Raw genomic sequence first — 13,049 nt, 5'->3', positions numbered from 1 at the left:
GTGTATTTGAAAAGCGCTAAGAGAGTAAATCTTTTTTTTTTTAAGATTTTATTTATTTATTTGACAGAGCGACAGCGAGCACAAGCAGGCAGAGTGGCAGGCAGAGGGAGAGGGAGAAGCAGGCTCTCCACCGAGCAGGGCAGGGCTTGCTCCCAAGACCCCAGGATCATGACCCGAGCTGAAGGCAGCTGCTTAACCGACTGAGCCATCCAGGCGCCCCAAGAGAGTAAATCTTAAAAGTTCTTATCACAAGAAAAAAAAAAACCTTCCTTCCTTCCTTTTTTTTTTTTTGTTTCTATATGAGGTGATGAATGTTAATTAAATTTATTGCGGTAATTATTTCACAGTTTATGTAAGTCAAATCACTATGCTGTACACTTTAAACTTACACAATGTCATATGTCAGTTGTATCTCAATAAAAGTGGAAGAAAAAAAGGAGAATCCTAGAGAGTAAAATAGATTCAAGAGCTCTTTTAATAATTGTGATTCTTTATTCTTATTTGGATGCTGATTCAATAAACTTTATGAAAATTATTGATAAGACAGTTGGGGCAATTGAACATAAATAGTTTATAATATTCAGGACTTATTCATTTTTTTAAGTGTGATGATGGTTTTGTTGTGGGTTTTCTAAAAAGAGCCTTATGTTTTAAAGATATATATAAATATAATGCATAGGTGAAATGATAAGACATCTGGGATTTACTTCAAAATAATCTGTTTGGGTGGAGAGGAAGATATGGATGACTCAGCATGAATCAGTGATGAAACTGTGTGATGGGTATGTGAGTATTCATATACTATTCTCTCTACTTTTATATGTTGGGATATTCCATGAAAAATAATAATAAAAACCCTAAGTCCAATCATGTCCCTCCTTTAATGTTTTCCATCTCACTCAGAGTAAGAGCTAGAATGGCCTGTAAGTTTCCCCATTACTTCTGACCCTCCTTCCTCTTCATCACTTCTCTGAGCTCATCTACTAGCATTCTCCTTCTTGTCATTCCGTGTGACCCTCATTGACCTCCTTGTTGCTTCCTGAATACCCCGAAGCATGCTCCTACCTCAGGGCCTTTGCACTTGCTATTCCTATGGCTTTTAAACCTTTGCTCCTCTACCAGGTATCCCAGTGGCTGTTTTTCTCACTTCTTTTAGGTCTCTGCTCAGATGTCAACCCCTCAGAGAGGGCTTCCTAGATTATCCCGCATAAAATAACAATATCTACCCAATATCAATGTTCTTCTTGTCCCTATTTTCTTGCCCTTGTTTTTCTCCGTAGAGCTTGTCATACATTATACTTTGACATACATTATAGTTCACCTGCTTGGTTTCTTGATGGTCTTTCTTCTCCAACTGGATGTAATTCCAGGAAGGCAGGCAAGGACTTAAAAAATTTTTCAATCACTATAGCCCCAATGCCTAGATCAGTGCCTGGTACATAGTAGGTGCTCAATAATAGTTGAGATTTGTGAGATAAATGAATACTTGTTCAGCCTGCACTTGTCTTTTGTTCTTTATTATAAATAATTTCAAACATACAGAAAAGTAGAAAGATCATATAATGAACATCCATATACATCCCTTAGATAAAACGATTGTGAACATTTTGCCATATTGGCTTTATCTCCTTTTTCTTTTTTGGCTGAAGTATTTTAAAGTGTTTATAGTCAACATGCCATTCATTTCATCCCTAAATATTTCAATATGCATCCTTTAAAAAAAAAAATCAGACCCTTCTTTACTGAGCCACAATACCATTGTAACACCTAACAAAACAAACCCCAAATCTGTGCTCTATCGAATCCCTCCATATCCACATTTACCCCAAATGGCTTTTACACTTGATTCAAACCAGGACCCAGTGAAGGTCCACAAATTGTGTTTGATCATATCTCATAAGTCTCATTAAGCCTAGAATCTCCTCTTCTCTCTCTCTCCTCCCTTTTTTCCCAGGTCATTGACTGGTTGGAGAAACGAAGTCCATTGTCTTACTGGTAGAACGCCCTCCCTTCTTAGCTTTGTCTGATTGCTTTCTTGCGATACTTAACTTCACCCTCTCGCTCCTGTATTTCCAGTACACTAGAAGCTAGATCTAAAGGTCTGATCAGATTTTGGCCAGATATTTTTGGCAAGAATTCTTCCTAGGTGGTGCTGTGAGTGTCCTGTTGCATCACACTAGAAGGCTCAGAGTCACTGGCTGTCTCATTAGCGAAGCTAAGATTGATTACCGGGTTCCGGTGGTGAAAAGCCGAGCCCTGCATTGTAGTTATTTCTTCACTTGTAACCAGTAAGAGCTCTGTGGGCCGAGGATTTGGCACCACGTGACTACTTAGCCTTCCTTGAACCTTTCACCTCATGGTTTCAGCATACAATAATGATGTTGCCTGAGTCAATTATTTTATCCAGGGTTGTAAAATTCTAGTGCTATTCTTCATTCATCACTTATGAGGGGGCATTGTTGTGTCAAGATGAGCTTCCTACACTCATTGACTAGGGCAGAATAAAGTCTTTCCCTTTAGGGGCACCTGGCTGGCTCTGTCAGTGGAGCTTCCGACTCGATCTCAGGTCTTGATCTCAGGGCTGTGAGTTCAAGTCCCATGTTGGGTGTGGAGCCTACTTAAAAAAAAATTCTTTTTAATTAGTTTTTCAGAACAGTTGGTTATCAGAACAGTTGGTTAACTGAGCCACCCAGGAGCCCCAAAAGATTTTATTTTTTTAGTAATCTCTACTTCCAACATGGGGCTCGAACTTACAACCCCGAGATCAAGAGTCACATGCTCTATCGACTGAGCCAGCAAGGTGCCCCGATACATTACTATTATCTTAACACCAGAGTTTTATTTAGGCTTTGGTTTTTCCACTAATGTCCTTTTTCTGTTCCGGATCCATTCTAGGATCACTCATTCATTCTTTCCTTTTGACCCTTAAAAATGACCCAATTCAATCAAGTGAGAGCCCTGGCAGGTGGCCCTGTGTCCTCTTGACTTGACCATGACCCGAAATAGTCTTTGATAAGCTCCCCTTTGCTTTCTGGCCCAACAAGATGCCCCAGGCTCACCTGGATTTGGTTTCCTTGCCAACATTTAAAAAGTGGTAGATTTAACTGGCAGGTGAGGATTTTAGTTTTTCCTGCAAAGTCAGCGGATGTGGCAACACTGAATCTGCATTCCAGCTTGGCAGAGATTGGCTGCAGCCTCATAGAGCTGCCCCATTTAGAAAGGGTGTGTATGGTCCCCCAGTTTGACACAATTCTCACCACTCCCTATAACCAGTTTGCACCATGCCTTTATGTAAGCTGGCTGGATTCTGTAGGCACGTGAGGTTGCTTCCTCCAGAGGGCTTCAGAACAGCCTGCTTCCCGGCTCCCTTCTGTCTTTCCTTCATATTTAGGAAGCGTCTCCTATGTGCCGACCACCATGTGAGGCGCTGCAGTTCCAATGGCAAACAAGACAGTATGTGGGTCTTTGGCCCGTTTGATCTTGGATCCATTCCGCCATCTTTTGCAAATGACATGGCCAGCTGACTTCCAGCTAAGTTGAGGCAAAAAGAGGAACTGGCAGGGGATGGGATGGTGGGACAGAGGGAGGAGCTAGGATGTTCCCCTCTTCCCAACTTCAGGGAGCGTTTTGCAGCAGAGGCTGAGTCTCCTCTATGGCTTAGCTGCTCACCTGGCAGCCCCTGCTGTGGTTCTAGCTCCTCCTCGATGGCCCCAGAGAGGGACACCACCTGCTCCCCATGCCCTGGCTGTGAAGGCAGCCACCATCCCCTACTCGGCTTCTCAGCTGTTGGCTCATCTGTGTAATCCATTGCGTGTGTGAACTTCCCTCTGGTTGAAAGCCCTAGAATCGTTTCTGTTTTTCTGAAACCATAGACCTGGCTCCTAACCTCATAGAGCACATACCGATTCCTTTATCTGCATTTACTTGCTTTGTGACTCTTGGCAAGTTATTTAATCTCTCTCAGCCTCCGTCTTCCTTATCAGGAATATAGGATAATGGTAGTACCCATTTCGTATTCTTGTTGTAAGGATTAAGTGCAATGCTGCGTATAAGGTGCTTAGCTCAGTATCTGGAACATAATACACCTTCAAAAATGCTACTTATTCTTGGGGCGACTGCGTGGCTCAGTTGGTTGAGCGACTGCCTTCGACTCAGGTCATGATCCCAGGGTCCTGGGATCGAGTCCAGCATCGGGCTCCCTGCTCAGCGGGGAGTCTGCTTCTCCCTCTGACCCTCCCCCATCTCATGCTCCCTCTCTCTATCTCATTCTCTCTCTCAAATAAATAAATAAAATCTTTAAAAACAAAACAAAAATGCTACTTATTCTTATTCTAGGCTACAGGGTTTAAACTGTACCTGACCCCACCAGAGACAACCACGGACTTCTTTCTGTCTGGCCCTGCAGACAGACAGCTGGTGTTTATCGAGCACCTTACTATTACCAAGGTCTTGTTTAATCTTGATAAATATCTTTAAGGTATAGGTATTACTAATCTCCCCATTTTCCAGAGGAGGAAGTAAAAGGACAGAGAGGGAATAACTTGCTCAAGGTCTCACAGCTAGTATAGAAGAAGGAGCATGGTTGGAATCTGTGTGAGCTGCCTTCAGAGCCCAGGCCCTTTAACCTGTATATAAACTCCATGCAATATGTTTGACACCGTTTGTTAGAATATGTACAAATGTGTCTCTCCCCTCCAGTAGCTCACAGCCTAGCTGGAGAGATAGGCTTGCTAATTGCTAAGCATGATGCAATGTGGTGGTGCAAATCATTCTTTTGTGTGCTTGTTCATTCAATCATTCATTCATTCAGCAAGCCCTGGACACCAATGATGTGCCAATCACTGGAATAAGGGCCGGTGAGGAGGCTGGTGTTGGGGAACCCAGACCTGCACACCTTTTCTAGCCACTGAGTATAGAGTGGTGGAATGGGAGGCTTCTGACATTTCCTGTTTTTATTCCTCCAAAGCACAGGGCTTTGGAGTCAGACACATTTGAGTTTGCCTCCTCCTTGATTTACTTGCTCTGTGACCTCATGCAAATCACTTAATCTCTCTGTGCTCATTTATACATGTAAAACTGGGGATGATGATAATACTTTACAAGTTTAATGTTAGAATGAGATGATGAATACAGAGCTCTTAGCAGAGTGCTCAGCACACAGGAGGGCTTAATTATTAGTTAGTATTATTTGTTGATGATGTGGTTGATTACCCATGACCCCCAACGATGGAAAACTTTTGCTCTAAATACTGTGTCCCTTAGTTTGGCAATGTTTTGCTTCTCTAACAGCCAGATGCGTTCCTTCTGGCTTTTCAACTGACAAGTCTCAGCAGGGTGAAAACAATGCTAGCAGGCATGACAGACAAATCATTATTGAAGACACAAAGTCAGCTGTTGATTTCCAGGTTCTACACAGAAGCCCTGGGGAGAACTGGAAGCTCTGCAGCCTTCCTCCACCCTCCCAGCAAGCCCAACCCTGCCTGGCTCCAGATCGGTCATGCCTGGGTGGGTTTAAAGGCCGCAACCCATTCTAATGGAGAAGTTACTAACTTCATTCCACAAACTTGGATGGGAAACAGGTAAGATTGTTTATCTTTCTGTAACAATGTAATTTCTTTTTCTGGCTGCTTCTTCCAGGAAGCGGAAACTTAATATCAACCAATTCCAAGTCTAAAGATGAGCTATATGCTGAAGACTCCCAAATAAACGTCTTCAGCGTCTTCTCTGAAATCTAGGCACACATTTCTCTGTCTTCTTGACAATCTCACATGGATGTTTAATAAGCATCTCCAAATGAATAATCACCCAAAACTGAACACCAGAATTTTCTTCCCAACCCTGCTCCTATGTCTTCTCCATCACTGGAATTTCAAGCGTGATGGGGTGAGAGGAGTGTTTTTTTTCTTATTCATAATTAGCGTTTTCCAGCCAGACCTGAGTTTATGCTAATGAGGTGAGACTCTTGGTGGGCTCCTAGAGAGCTTCAAACGGGGCTGGTTGCCAGGGGAAACCAACCCTGAGATTAGAGGATTGGAACTTTCTGCTCTATTCCCTCCCTTCACCTGCTGGGAGGAGATAGGGGCTGGGGATTGAGTTAATCTTCAATGGCCGATGATTTAATCAATCATGCCTAAATAATGGGACGTCCATAAAACCCCCCAAACGATGGGGTTTGGAGAGCTTCCGGGCTGGTGGAACACACAGAGATGCTGGGGTGGGGGTGGCACATTCGGAGAGGACATGGGAGATCCGAGTGTTCTCCCCCAATGCCTTACCCTATGCTTTTCTTCCATTCATCTGTTTCAGAGTTGTATCCTTTATAAAAAAAACAGTAAATGGAAATAAAATGTTTCCCTGAGTTTTGTGAGCTGTTCCAGGACGTTATCAAACCTGACAGGTGGTTGTAGGAATCCCCTACTTTGTAGCCAAGTTGGACAGAAATGTGGGCACCGTGGGCACCCATCCCTTATGACTGGCGTCTGAAGTGGGGCAGTCTTGTGGGGCTGAGTCCTTAACCTGTGGGGTCTGTGCTAATTCCAAGTAGCTAGTGCCCAAATTGAATTAAATGATAGGACAGCCAGTGGGAGTCCAGAGACTCAGAAAATGGGTTTATGTGGGGAAAAAAACTCCCATGCATTTGGTGTCAGAAGTGTTTTGAGTAGAAACAGATCTTAGGAGTACTGCCCCATTAGAATGCACGTTCAATAGGACAGGGATCTGGGGATGTTGGGGACACTGCTGTAGTCCCATCTGCCTAAACCCCAGCTGGTGCTTGCCTGTCACATAGTAAGTGCTTAATAAATATTTGTTAACTTAATGAATTTGGGGTTCACCACTCTTTTCCCCAGGATGGTGTTTAAGTTCCAAAGCACTTACAAAGTGCTATGATAATCAAGGAAAGGTATCGATTGAGCTGCCCACGCATCTGCCGCCCGCTCCCCTCCTTCTCATCAGTCCTCTGCAGTCCCGCCGTCGTGAATGTCACTGACTTCCCTGATGGATGGATGATTTTCAGCTCTTCCTTTACTTTATCCTGTGGATGACTCACACTTTCGTGAAATTATTTCTGTTCTTGATTTTCATGATGCAATGTGCTCATTTTCTTCCATTGGGTCTGAAGACCCAATGATAATTGCCTGTAGGGAATCCCTCTCTGCATGTCCCCTAGGCACCAAAATTCAACAAGTCCAACATTTAAAAACCCTCCAAACAGCCAGGGTTGCCCTTCTTGGGCAAATGGAATCATGGAATCACCGACCGTTCACTTGTCCAAGATGGAAAACCCGGCCCTTGTCCTCAATTCCTGTCTTCTGCTTAGTTGCACATCTAATCCGTCACAAATTCTAGCAATCCCACTTCCTTCTATGTGGAACCGTCTCCTTCTTCCTACAGCCACTCCTGTAGCTCACATTGCCATCTTTTCTCAGATCACAGCTCTTCTGGTATCTTTTCTGGTCCCCTTCCAATCTCTTCTCCACATAGAAGCCAGAGGGATTTTTCTAGAATGCCAACTTGATCCTCAGTTGAAAAACCTTCCATGACTTTGATTGCTCTTGGGATAAATTCCTTTTTTTTTTTTAAGATTTTATTTATTTATCTGACATGGAGAGAGAGAGAGAGCACAAGCAAGGGGAGCAGCAGGCAGGCAGAGGCAGAGGGAGAAGCAGGCTCTCCGCTGAGCAGGGAGCCCGATGCGGGGCTCGATCCCAGGACGCTGGGATCATGACCTGAGCCGAAGGCAGCCGCTTAACCGACCGAGCCATGCAGGCGCCCCTCTTGGGATAAATTCCTTAACCCTACTTATAATGACCTGCCTGGTCCAGCCCCACCATGGCTTACCTTCTGCCCTCTAGACAAGCAGAACTTTCTTTTCCTCAACCTGCCATGATTATCAATGTTATGCATTCTTAGAGGAAGACAAGAATTATGCTTTTCTTCTTTCCTTTTAAAAGTTTATTTATTTATTTACTTTTAATAATTTCTACATCCAATGTGGGGCTCGAACTCATGACCCTGAGATCAAGAGTCACATGCTCCTCTGACTGAGCCAGCCAGGCTCTCCATTCTTGCTAACAGTGATACTTGTCTGTAACACAGCCCTTCTCTGTTTCTCCTTCATCTTCTCCATTTCTTCCCTTCATCTGGTAGCTCTTATGTAACATCCCGCCAGGTATCAGCTTAAAAACCAGCCCTCCAGGAAGTTTTCCCCATCTTCCCAAGTCTGGTACAGCACAGAATGCTATGTGTTCACTCAGCTGGGGTGTTTTTACTTCTTGGGCTCATAGCTGGACTATATCTCCCAGGCTCCTGTGCTGATGATGGGGCCATGTGACTCTTGGCCATGGCTTGAACACCTGTTCAAATCCTAATCAGTAAAAACCTCTTAGGTCACCCTGCCCTCTTCAGTCTCTCTTTTCCTCCTCTGCCAGGTGGATGCAGGGGACCCCAAGGAGAACTCTGACACCCCACGGGAGGGGAGTGGATCCCTTAGATGAAAGGAGCCTGGATCCCTGAATGACTGTGTGGAATAGAGCCCTGCCTGCCCTCTCCCCAACCAGCACTTAATTGTAATGTGAGTGAGAAATAAACTTGGTCACATTGAGTCACTGAGACTTAGAGGTTGTTTATTATCACAGTGAGCCTACCCTGATAAATGCAGTTGGATGAATTGCTCTTGCCTCCCCACCCCCATTCTCCCATAGAATTCTTTACCTCCCACCACAGCACTTAGCAGAGTGAATGCAACAGCTTCTCACCTGGCTGTCTCCTCACCTGATCAGGAGCTGTGGGAAGACAGGGATGGCCCATGCCTGTCTAGTCCTTGGTGTAAGCTGCCATTCAGCTTTGCACCTGGCTTGTTGCAGCCATTAAATAAATATTTGTGGAATTGCTTTATGGTTGTTGAGTTCTCTGTTCCTGAATACCTATTCTGGTCACTTGCCCAGGACTGGGATTCCTCCTGCATCTTGCCAGGCTCCTCTCCTGACACCCCAGACCTGCCTCTGAACCAGTCCTGTAGCTGGGGCTCCCAGATGACACAGTCCCTGAGGCTGGTCCGCCTCCTGGAATTCCCCATCTTGCCACCGTTCCCAGGCCTGGGCCTCCGCCCCCCTGTCAGGATCTCTGACGCGGCCTGGTTTTCTCATGCCTGCTTTTCTCATGCTTGCTGTCTGCCTTGTGGATGTCACATCCCTTTCTGCTGGACTGGATTTCCTCCTGAGTCTTGTAACTTTCCCAGTTGCATGCCAAAGCTCTGGCAATGGGGACAATCACCGAGATAGGTTGTTAGCGAAAAGAAATCAGGTATGAAAAGGGGTATACAGTGTGCAGTCATTTGTGAAAAAATAAAATGGGTAAAGTACATTGGAATTTGCATAAGACATCTTCAGAAGAACATATCAGAAAACTGAAAACAAGGACAGGGGTAAGGGAGTAGAGACCTGGGAGTTGGGGAGAGGGGGGTTATCTTTTACTGGTTTATTCTTTGTGGTGGGCTGAATAAGGGCTCCTCCTCCCCAAGATGTCCACATCCTACTTCCTAGAATTTGTTACCTTACATGGCAAAAAGGACTTTAGAGACGCAATTCAGTTAAGGACCTTGACTTGAGAGATTATCTTGGATTACATGGAGGGGCTCAAAGTAAGCACAAGAGTCCTTATACGTGGAAGTTGAGAGAGTCAGAATGAGGGAAGTAGAGGTAGTGTGGTGGGGAGAGAGTGGTGTGTGCGTGTGTGCATGCGTATGTGAAGAGAGAGAGAGGGATTCTATAAGAATGAAGAAAACTGTAGAAGGCCACACAGCTGATTTTTATACGTTACCAGGGAGGGACCTGAGGGAAGAGGAGAATGAGAGAGTGTGGGAGCACCAAGAAAGTAAGAATAGAAAAGACTGCACTAAAAATGCACAACATGATTCCACTTATGGCTCCATGTAAAATCACCCCAAGAACGTGGGTAAACATAGAAGGGGAGAAAGTTCATGCAAGAGAACCTACCAAGCAGGAGTCCACAATGATCACAAAATGTTTACCAGGGGTGGAAGAGAAGGAAAAACACAAAAGACCACAACAGTGTGAAAACTCAGGCTCTAACAGAACTGATCTGGACAATTATCCTGGTTCCACCGCTTTCCTACCGTGAGACTCCGGACAAGTGCCTTAATCCCTCTGAACCTCAACTTCAACTTCTTCCTCCTCTGGCAAATGTGGGTACTGACAGAATCTTCCTCAGAGTGTCGCCGTGAGGCGTGAACATGGAACAAGGTCATGTCTGGAAGGCACCTTGCGCCCATGCCTGATGTGCCATAAGGGTTTAATAAGTGGACATCACAAACCTGCCAGGGCCATCCCATAGTTCTCCCAGGCTTCGCAGCCTGGCCAAGAGCAGTGGCCCAGATGTGCTCCCCACCCCCCGGATGACCACAGACCTTGGCATATCTTTGTTTGTACAGTGTGGATGTTTTGACAATTCTTGTGTTCCTATTCAGCAAGATGGACTGTTTCTCTGTCAAGCATTATTTGATCCTTCTCAGGGGCGCACTGGCTCAGTCAGTAGAGCATGCCGCTCTTGATCTCAGCGTTGTGAGTTCAAGCCCCACGTTGGGCATAGAGCCTACTTAAAAAAAAAAAAATCTTGATCCTTCTCAATAAAATTTCTTAGTTAAAAAAAGATTTCCTGTACATTTTTGCTAGGTAGCCATTAAAAATTTGCATGTAGACGTTTGTGGGAACCACTGATAGATTTGTTTACAGAAAAACTGCAAACCTCCTGCCGGGAAAAAGTACCACTATTACAATTGACTATTGAAAAACTGGGGGGAATACTTGCAGCATGAGTGACCAAAAAGTGTTAATATCTTCCCATTACTCATCGTAAGAGCTCTTATAAATAGGAGAAGAGGTATACCCTGATAGAAAAATGGGGAAAGTATGTGAATTGGTAATTCACAAAGAAATAAATACAAGTAGACAAGAACACATGAAAAAAAAAATCCACCTCAAAAGTGTAAATTAAAGCATCAAAGAGATATTTTTCATCTAGCACAGATTTTAAAGAATGATGCCACCTATTGTCAAGTATTTGGGAAAAATTACACACATAAACTGGTGGGATTGTTCAACCTTTCTGGGTGGCAATTTACGAGATAGAGGGAAAGCCTTAAACATATTCATGTTCTAGTAAAGGAAATGATAGGTATGTCCAAACATTAATCTAGAAGGATATTTATCTATAATAGCAAATCATTGGAAACAACCTATTTGTCAAATAGTAGCATATTGTTTAAATGGACTCTGGTACATGCTGAAATGCAATGCCACCAGTAAAAATTATGGGGTAGAAGTTTCTGACCTGGAAAAATATTGATCATGTGTCATTAAATTAATGGCTCTCAGTCCTGGCTGTATATTAGAATCACCTGAGAAACTTAAAAAAAAAGTCAGTGCCTAGGACCCATAGCCAAAGATTCTAATTCCACTGGTCTGAGCTAGAACCCAGGTACTAGTATTTTTTTTAAGTTAAATTAAAATTTTAACTTGGAGATCATTGTAGATTCACATGTAGTTGTAATAAATAATACAGAGAAACCCTGGTTTCCCCTGATGGTAATATCTTGCAAAATTATATTACAATATCTCAACTAGGATATTGACATTGATACCACCAAGATAAAGAACATTTCCATCACCACAAGAATCCCTTGTGTTACCCTTAGAGATCTATTTCCTTTTCTTGCCCTATTGCACTGTCTAGAAACTTACTATGTTGAACAACAGTGGTGATTCTGACATCTTTGCCTGGTCGGGGGGGGGAAGCATTCAGCCTTTCACCATTAAGTTTAATGAGAGGTGTAGGTTTTTATAGATGTCTTTTATCAAGCTAAGAAATTTCCCCTGTATTCCTAGTTTTCTGAGATTTTTTTTTATCATGAATAGGTGTTGAATTTTGCAAATGCATTTTCTGCATCAATTCCACAAATAATGTGATTTTTCCTTTTTAACCTGTTTATATGGTAGATTATATGGATCTTTGAATGTTGAACCAGTACTGCATCTCTGGAACAAGCCACATTTGTTCATAGTGTATACCTATTTTTATATATTGTTGAAGTCTTTTTGCATCTATATTCATGAGGGATATGAGTCTGAAGTTTTCTTTCATTGTGCTGTCTCTCTCTGGTTTTAGTATCAGGGTAATACTAGCTTCATAAAATAAATCGGGAAGCATTTCCTCCTCTTTTACTTTTCGGAAGAGATTATGTAGAATTGGTGTTAATTGTTGGAGCTCTGCCCAGTTTGTTTTTTTTTTTCAGTCTATTTTCTCTCTCTTGTCCAGATTAATTTCTCTCTGTTGTTTATCTGAAATATCACCTGTATAACAGCAAAAATTTTTGAAAAAATTGTCCTCCTTGGACTCTCTCCCCTTTGCTTCCCGAGGTCTTTCCCATGTATTTACTTCTGATTCCATTTCTCCACCCAAATCATCAACACCCTCCACAGGAGAGCCACGGAAAGGAAGTTACATGGATTAGACCTTTTACTGTCCTGGAAATTCATTCATTCAACACATATTTTTTGCATGCCTACCATGGGCCAGGAATCAATGAAGAGTAACCCCCAATACAGCTTTGTATTATTTATATTTTTTATTTTTTGTATATTATGATGGTTTGATATCTTTTTTTATGTTACATTAATCACCATACATTACATCATTAGTTTTTGAGGTAGTGTTCCATGATTCATTGATATCTTAAAAGCCTTTCTGGCTGGGGATAAACTGCCCTTCTTGGAGCTAGACAATTCTTAGAGATAGCAAAGGGCTCAGCCTGTAGCATGCCTTTGAGATGCAAACTAATGAATCCAAAGCCATATCTGATCTATCTGGCCCATATAACCCAGGAAGCAGTATTCCTTGGCCTTAATCACCCCAGGGCCAGATACCATGCAACTAGGAATCAAGCCTATAGTTAAGAGCCCGCTGAAATTATTCAAACTAGCCAATCTGGCCAGACTTGCCTTTCCTCTGACCATGCTGAGGCTTCCCCATTT

This window comes from Eumetopias jubatus, unplaced genomic scaffold (genome assembly GCF_037043125.1).
Source record: "Eumetopias jubatus isolate StellerSeaLion01/CBP00866 unplaced genomic scaffold, mEumJub1_p1.0 scaffold_12, whole genome shotgun sequence".
Taxonomy (NCBI): domain Eukaryota; kingdom Metazoa; phylum Chordata; class Mammalia; order Carnivora; family Otariidae; genus Eumetopias; species Eumetopias jubatus.
The sequence above is the reverse complement of the archived record's forward strand: the minus strand, read 5'-3'. Positions refer to the sequence as shown.